Source organism: Oncorhynchus clarkii, chromosome 7 (genome assembly GCF_045791955.1).
Source record: "Oncorhynchus clarkii lewisi isolate Uvic-CL-2024 chromosome 7, UVic_Ocla_1.0, whole genome shotgun sequence".
Lineage (NCBI taxonomy): Eukaryota > Metazoa > Chordata > Actinopteri > Salmoniformes > Salmonidae > Oncorhynchus > Oncorhynchus clarkii.
The window spans coordinates 67,586,243-67,592,242 of record NC_092153.1 but is presented as its reverse complement, the minus strand read 5'-3'; positions in this window follow the sequence as shown (position 1 = coordinate 67,592,242).

Here is a 6,000-nt window from a genome sequence, read left to right as displayed (position 1 = left end):
GCCATGTTAGTCATTGCATACCTTAGAGAGCTATTTATAACTTGTCAGAAATGTCCAGATCAACTAGCCCATCTCTGATATCATTTTTATATTTAGTTTTTTTAGCCCATAGATATTGTTGTAATTTTTGTCACTCAAATTTCATATGAATACACATTAGACATGGCAAAATGTATAGAATTGCAAAGGGGCCTCCCGGAGGCGCAGCGGTCTAAGGCACTGCATCGCAGTGCTAGTTGTGCCACTAGAGATTCAGGGTTTGAGTCCAGGCACGTCGCAGCCGCCCGCGACCGGGAGACCCATGGTGCAGCGCACAATTGGCCCAGCGTCATACGGGTTAGGGGAGGGTTTGGCCGGCGGGGATGTCGTTGTCCCATCGCGCATTAGCGACTCCTGTGGCGGGCCGGGCGCAGTGCACGCTGACATGTCGCCAGGTGCATGGTGTTTCCTCCGACACACTGGTGTGGATGTCTTCCAGGTTAAGTGTGTCAAGAATCAGCGAGGCTTGGTGTGGTTGTTTGTTTCAGAGGATGCATTGCTCTCAACCTTCGCCTCTCCTGAGTCCGTACGGGAGTTGCAGCGATGAGACAAGACTGTAAATACCACGAACTTGGGGAGAAAAATTGTAAAAAATTATATATAAAAGAATTTCAAGAAAATTTGCATCAAAACTTCAAAATGTGTAGAATTTCAGGAAATAAGCTTTAAACCTGCAAAATTCTCTCCACCAACAAGAGGGGTGTGAACAGTTTGTGTCATGAACCCATAATTTGGGAACCCCTGCTGTAGAGATAGTCATTACCAGTAGTCCATAGACCACCCAATACCCAGAGCCACTAAACAGAGTTTGCATACTATTCTCTGTGTTAGCAACACATGTCGTATGACAATAGCATTCTATTGGAGATTTTTAGTTTTTGCCATAAATAACAAAAATATAAATGCAACATGTACGTGTTTGTCCCATGTTTCATGAGCTGAAATAAAAGATCCCAGAAATGTGCAGAAAAACGTATTTCTCTCTAAATTTGTGCACAAATTTGTTAACATCCCTGTTAATGAGGCCAAGATAATCCACCTGACAGGTGTGGCATATCAAGAAACTGATTAAACAGCATGATCATTACACAGCTGCAACTTGTGATGGGGACAAGTAAAGTCCACTCTAAAATGTGCAGTTTTTTCTCAACACAATACCACAGATGTCTCAAATTTTGAGGGACCATGCAATTGGAATGCTGACTCCAGGAAGGTACACCAGAGCTGTTGCCAGAGAATTTAATATTAATTTCTCTACCATAAGCCACTTCCAACGTCTTTTTAGAGAATTTGGCAGTACGTCCAACCACCCTCAGTTGTGTCTCTGAGGTATGTCAGGCTGGTATGTGATCTTGTTCGATGCTGACTGATCATCATCATCACACACATGAGTGTTTGTGATCCCAGAGTCAGCACTAATGTCTCTCTTTGACTCCATTTGTGAAAACGCTCATTCGCCTGTCTTCAGCAGATGCTTCCTGTTTCTCCGGTAGATTCTTCCATCCGGCATACGAACAACAAATGACCTTAGCTGCTCATGTCTTTTCAGCACGCGACAGCTGGTTGCCACACCTCTCCTCTCTGAATCCTGACTTTTCTCTTGCATGTACAGTACCAGTCAAATCTTTGGACACACCTATTCATTTCAGTTTATTATTATTTTTAAACTATTTTATACATTGCAGAATAAAAGTGAAGCCATCAAAACTATAAAATGACACATATGTAATCATATAGTAACCAGAAAATATATAAAAGTAGCCACCCTTTGCCTTGATGACAACGTTTCACACTCTTAGCATTCTCTCAACCAGCTTCATGAGTTAGTCACCTGGAATGTATTTCAATTAACAGGAGTGCCTTGTTAAAAGTTCATTTGTGGATTTTTTTCCCTTCTTATTGCATTTGAGACAATCAGTTGTGTAGAGTTGGTATAAAGAAGATAGCCCTATTTGGTAAAATACCAAGTCCATATTATGGCAAGAACAACTCAAATATGCAAAGAGAAATGACAGCCCATCATTACTTTAAGACATTAAGGTCAGTCAATCGGGAAAATGTCAAGAACTTTGAACATTTCTTCAAGTACAGTCGCAAAGATCATCAAACTCTATGATGGGACTGGCTCTCATGAGGATCGCCACAGGAATGGAAGACCCAGAGTTACCTCTGCTGCAGAGGATAAGTTCATTAGAGTTAACTGCACCTCAGATTGCAGCCCAAATACATGCTTCACAGAGTTCAAATAACAGACACATCTCAACGACAACTGTTCAGAGGAGGCCTTCACGATCAGTGAATCAGGCCTTCATGGTCAAATTGTTGCAAAGAAACCACTACTAAAGGACACCAATAATAAGAAGAGACTTGCTTGGGTCAAGAAACACAAGCAATGGACATAAGACCACTAGAAATCTGTCCTTTGATCTGATGAGTCCAAATTTGAGATTTTTGGTTCCAAATGCCATGTCATGGTGAGACGCAGAGTAGGTGAACGGATGATCTCTACATGTGTGGTTCCCACCGTGAAGCATGGAGGAGGAGGAGGTGTGATGGGGTTTTGCTGGCGACACTGTCAGGGATTCATTTAGAATTCAAGGCACACTTAATTCAAGGCACACTTTAATAAATGGACGTAATAAAGGTATCACTAGTCACCTTAAATAATGCCACTTGAATAATGTTTACATATCCTACATCACTCATCTCATATGTACTACTATATACTGCTCTATACCATGTAATGCATCTTGCCTATGACGCATGGCCATCGCTCATCCATATATTTATATTTATATGTACATATTCTTATTCATACCATACATTTGTGTGTATAAGGTAGTTGTTGGGAATTTGTTAGATTACTTGTTAGATATTACTGCATTGTCGGAACTAGAAGCACAAGCATTTCAGTACACTCACATTAACATCTGCTAATCATGTGAATGTGACCAATACAATTTGATATGATTTGTTTCAGCTGTCTGTTCTTCAGCTTGTCTTGGAGATGAACATTATCATTAGGAGTCGCTAGGGTGGTAAAGGTTGGCAACTTGGACTTCAGTCACCATCCCATTAGTAGTGCGGCTGGTGATAAACCTATGCCCTCTAGTGGTGTGTCGCGGTACTCCAGTAGACCTTTGTTGGGGTCACTTGCTACTTTGTGCCTTCTTGATCAGGTTCTTGACTGTTTGCACAGTCATCTCCGATTGTCCATTTGACTGAGCTTTCAGCAAAACATCTGAACTCAATGCTTGCATATTGTGGATCTCTGTCGGAAACGACAACATCTGCTATGCCATGCCTAGCGAATGTAGACTTCATGGCTGTGATGAAACTACTGCTCGTAGTTTCACTCAGTTTGGTGATCTCTGGATCTTTGAAGTAATTTTCGACATAGAGAAGATACTCTGAGCCAATGTAGTGAAACAGATCAGTGCTGGTCTTTCTAGTGGAGTGTGTGGAAGCAATGGCTCTCTCGGGTTGCTTTTCTTTTTGGCGGTACAGACACCGCACAATGTCCTCAATCTGTGTTGACATACCTGGCCAATATAGAATGTATTTTTTTCTTTCTTTGCACTTGACTATTCCCAGGTGTGATTCGTTAACTCTGTTCAGCATTTCTTGTCTCATTTGATGTAGTACAATGAACTTTATGGCTTTGAACATCAGTCCTGATGTGTAGCTGATTTCCTCCTTGAATGTATGGATGGATTTCTTTGGAAACTACACACTTTTCACTGGGCCATCCACTCATCGTTCGGGATCTTGTACCGTTGCTTTCCTGAACGCTTGTAGCTTCTCCTCTGATTGGCAGCTGAGGTGTTATCCAGTTTACCTCCAACTCCTCATTCTTCATTTTGTTTGCACATCTTGTTTGCACATCATTTTGTTTGCACATCTGCTATGTGCATTTCTTTGCCTGGTTTGTAGGTTACATTGAGACTGTATCTTTGACGTCGGAACAACATCCTATGCAGTCTTGAAGGAGATTGATTTAGCGGCTTCTTGAATATGCCATCAAGGGGCTTGTGATCACTCTCAACTTGTACCTCTCTGCCATACACATACTGATGGAACCTCTCACATCCGTAAACAATAGCAAGTAGTTCCTTCTAGATCTGTGCATACTGTATCTACGTTGACAGTGTGTGAATGATCGAGAACCACATATGCAACAGATCTACCATCTTGGAGTATGACTGCTCCTATACTTCCTGAACTGGCATCTACTGACAGTATTAGGAGTTATTCATGTCATAGAACGTCAGTGTTTGCGCCATTGTTCCCAGACTTTTGAGTTTCTCAAAACTGTTCTTCTGTTTTTGATCCCAATGCCATTCAGTGACACTCTCGAGGAGCTTTCTGAGTGGAGTGCTAGCTTCAGACAGGTTGGGATTGAGTTGGGCAAGATACTGTAGCATGCCCATGAATCTCTTCAGGTTGAGGCATGTGCACATCAGCCCTCACCTTCTCATCATCTGGTTTCAGACTATTGTTACAATGTGCTTTATCTCTGTCGTTCTGATATTACATTACTTTCTGTTTAGTTTGAGATTGTACTCTCGCTCTATGTAGCAGCTTATTCAGTCAGTGGTCAAGTCCCTCCATAGTTTCACCCCAGACCAACAAATCATTGATGATGTTGACATCTCCTTCAATCATCTGTGCCACGGATCTCCGGAACACCTTAGACGCAGATGAGACACCAAAGGGTAAACACAGGAATCAATATCTTCCTATGGGTGTGTTGAATGTACAGAACTCTCGTTGTCCAGTTTTATCTGCCAGAGTCCTTGGTTCGTGTCCAGTACAGATAATATCTTAGCATTTGGCATGCTGGATACAACTTCTTCAACAATGAGGAGTGGGTAGTGTTCCCGTTTGATCACTTTGATCAAGTCCAGTGGATCCATAGAAATCCGTATCTTGTTTAGTTTGACCACACTACTAACCCAGTCTGCCGGTTCTGTCTGCTTAGTGATCACTTCCATTTATTCCATTCCGTGAAGTTCCACAACGATCTTGTCTTTGATAGCAACTGGAAACTATCTTGGGGCATGCACAACTGGTGCAACTGTAGGATCTAACTGTATATTATGTTGTTCCATCATGCAACAGAGATCAGAAAACTTATCTTCAAAGTCTTTCAGTATGTCATTGTTTTTGACTCTAACATCATGTATTCTCTTCACCATGCCTAGTTTTTGTGTCTCTTCTGAGAATTGCTGGAGCATGTCTTTAAATGATCTTCAACTTTACCTTGTGTCTCTGTCCTTTGTACACACAGGTTAATGATTTCTGACCCAATGGCACAATCTGGTGGCCAGAAAAGGCAAACTGTTTGCAGGTGAACATCTTCAACTTATTTGTTTTTAATTTGATTTATTTAACCTTTATTTAACTAGGCAAGTCAGTTAAGAACAACTGCTTATTTACAATGACAGTCTAGGAACAGTGGGTTAACTGCCTTGTATCAGGGGCAGAATAACAGATTTTTTCATCAGCTCAGGGATTCGATCTAGAAATGTTTTGATTACTGGCCCAACGCTCTAACCACTAGGCTACCTGCCACCCAAAACTTTTCTTTCAGTCCAAGTGAGTTGAAGATCTTTGAAGACATTACTTTGCACTCAATACCGGTGTAAAGCTTGAATGTCACATCTTTTTTTTATCAAATCAAATGTATTTGTCACATACACATGGTTAGCAGATGTTAATGCGAGTGTAGCGAAATGCTTGTGCTTCTAGTTCCGACAATGCAGCAATAACCAACGAGTAATCTAACCTAACAATTCCAAAACTACTACTTTATACACACAAGTGTAAAGGGATAAAGAATATGTACATAAAGATATATGAATGAGTGATGGTACAGAACGGTATAGGCAAGATGCAGTAGATGGTATCGAGTACAGTATATACATATTAGATGAGTAATGTAGGGTATGTAAACAAAGT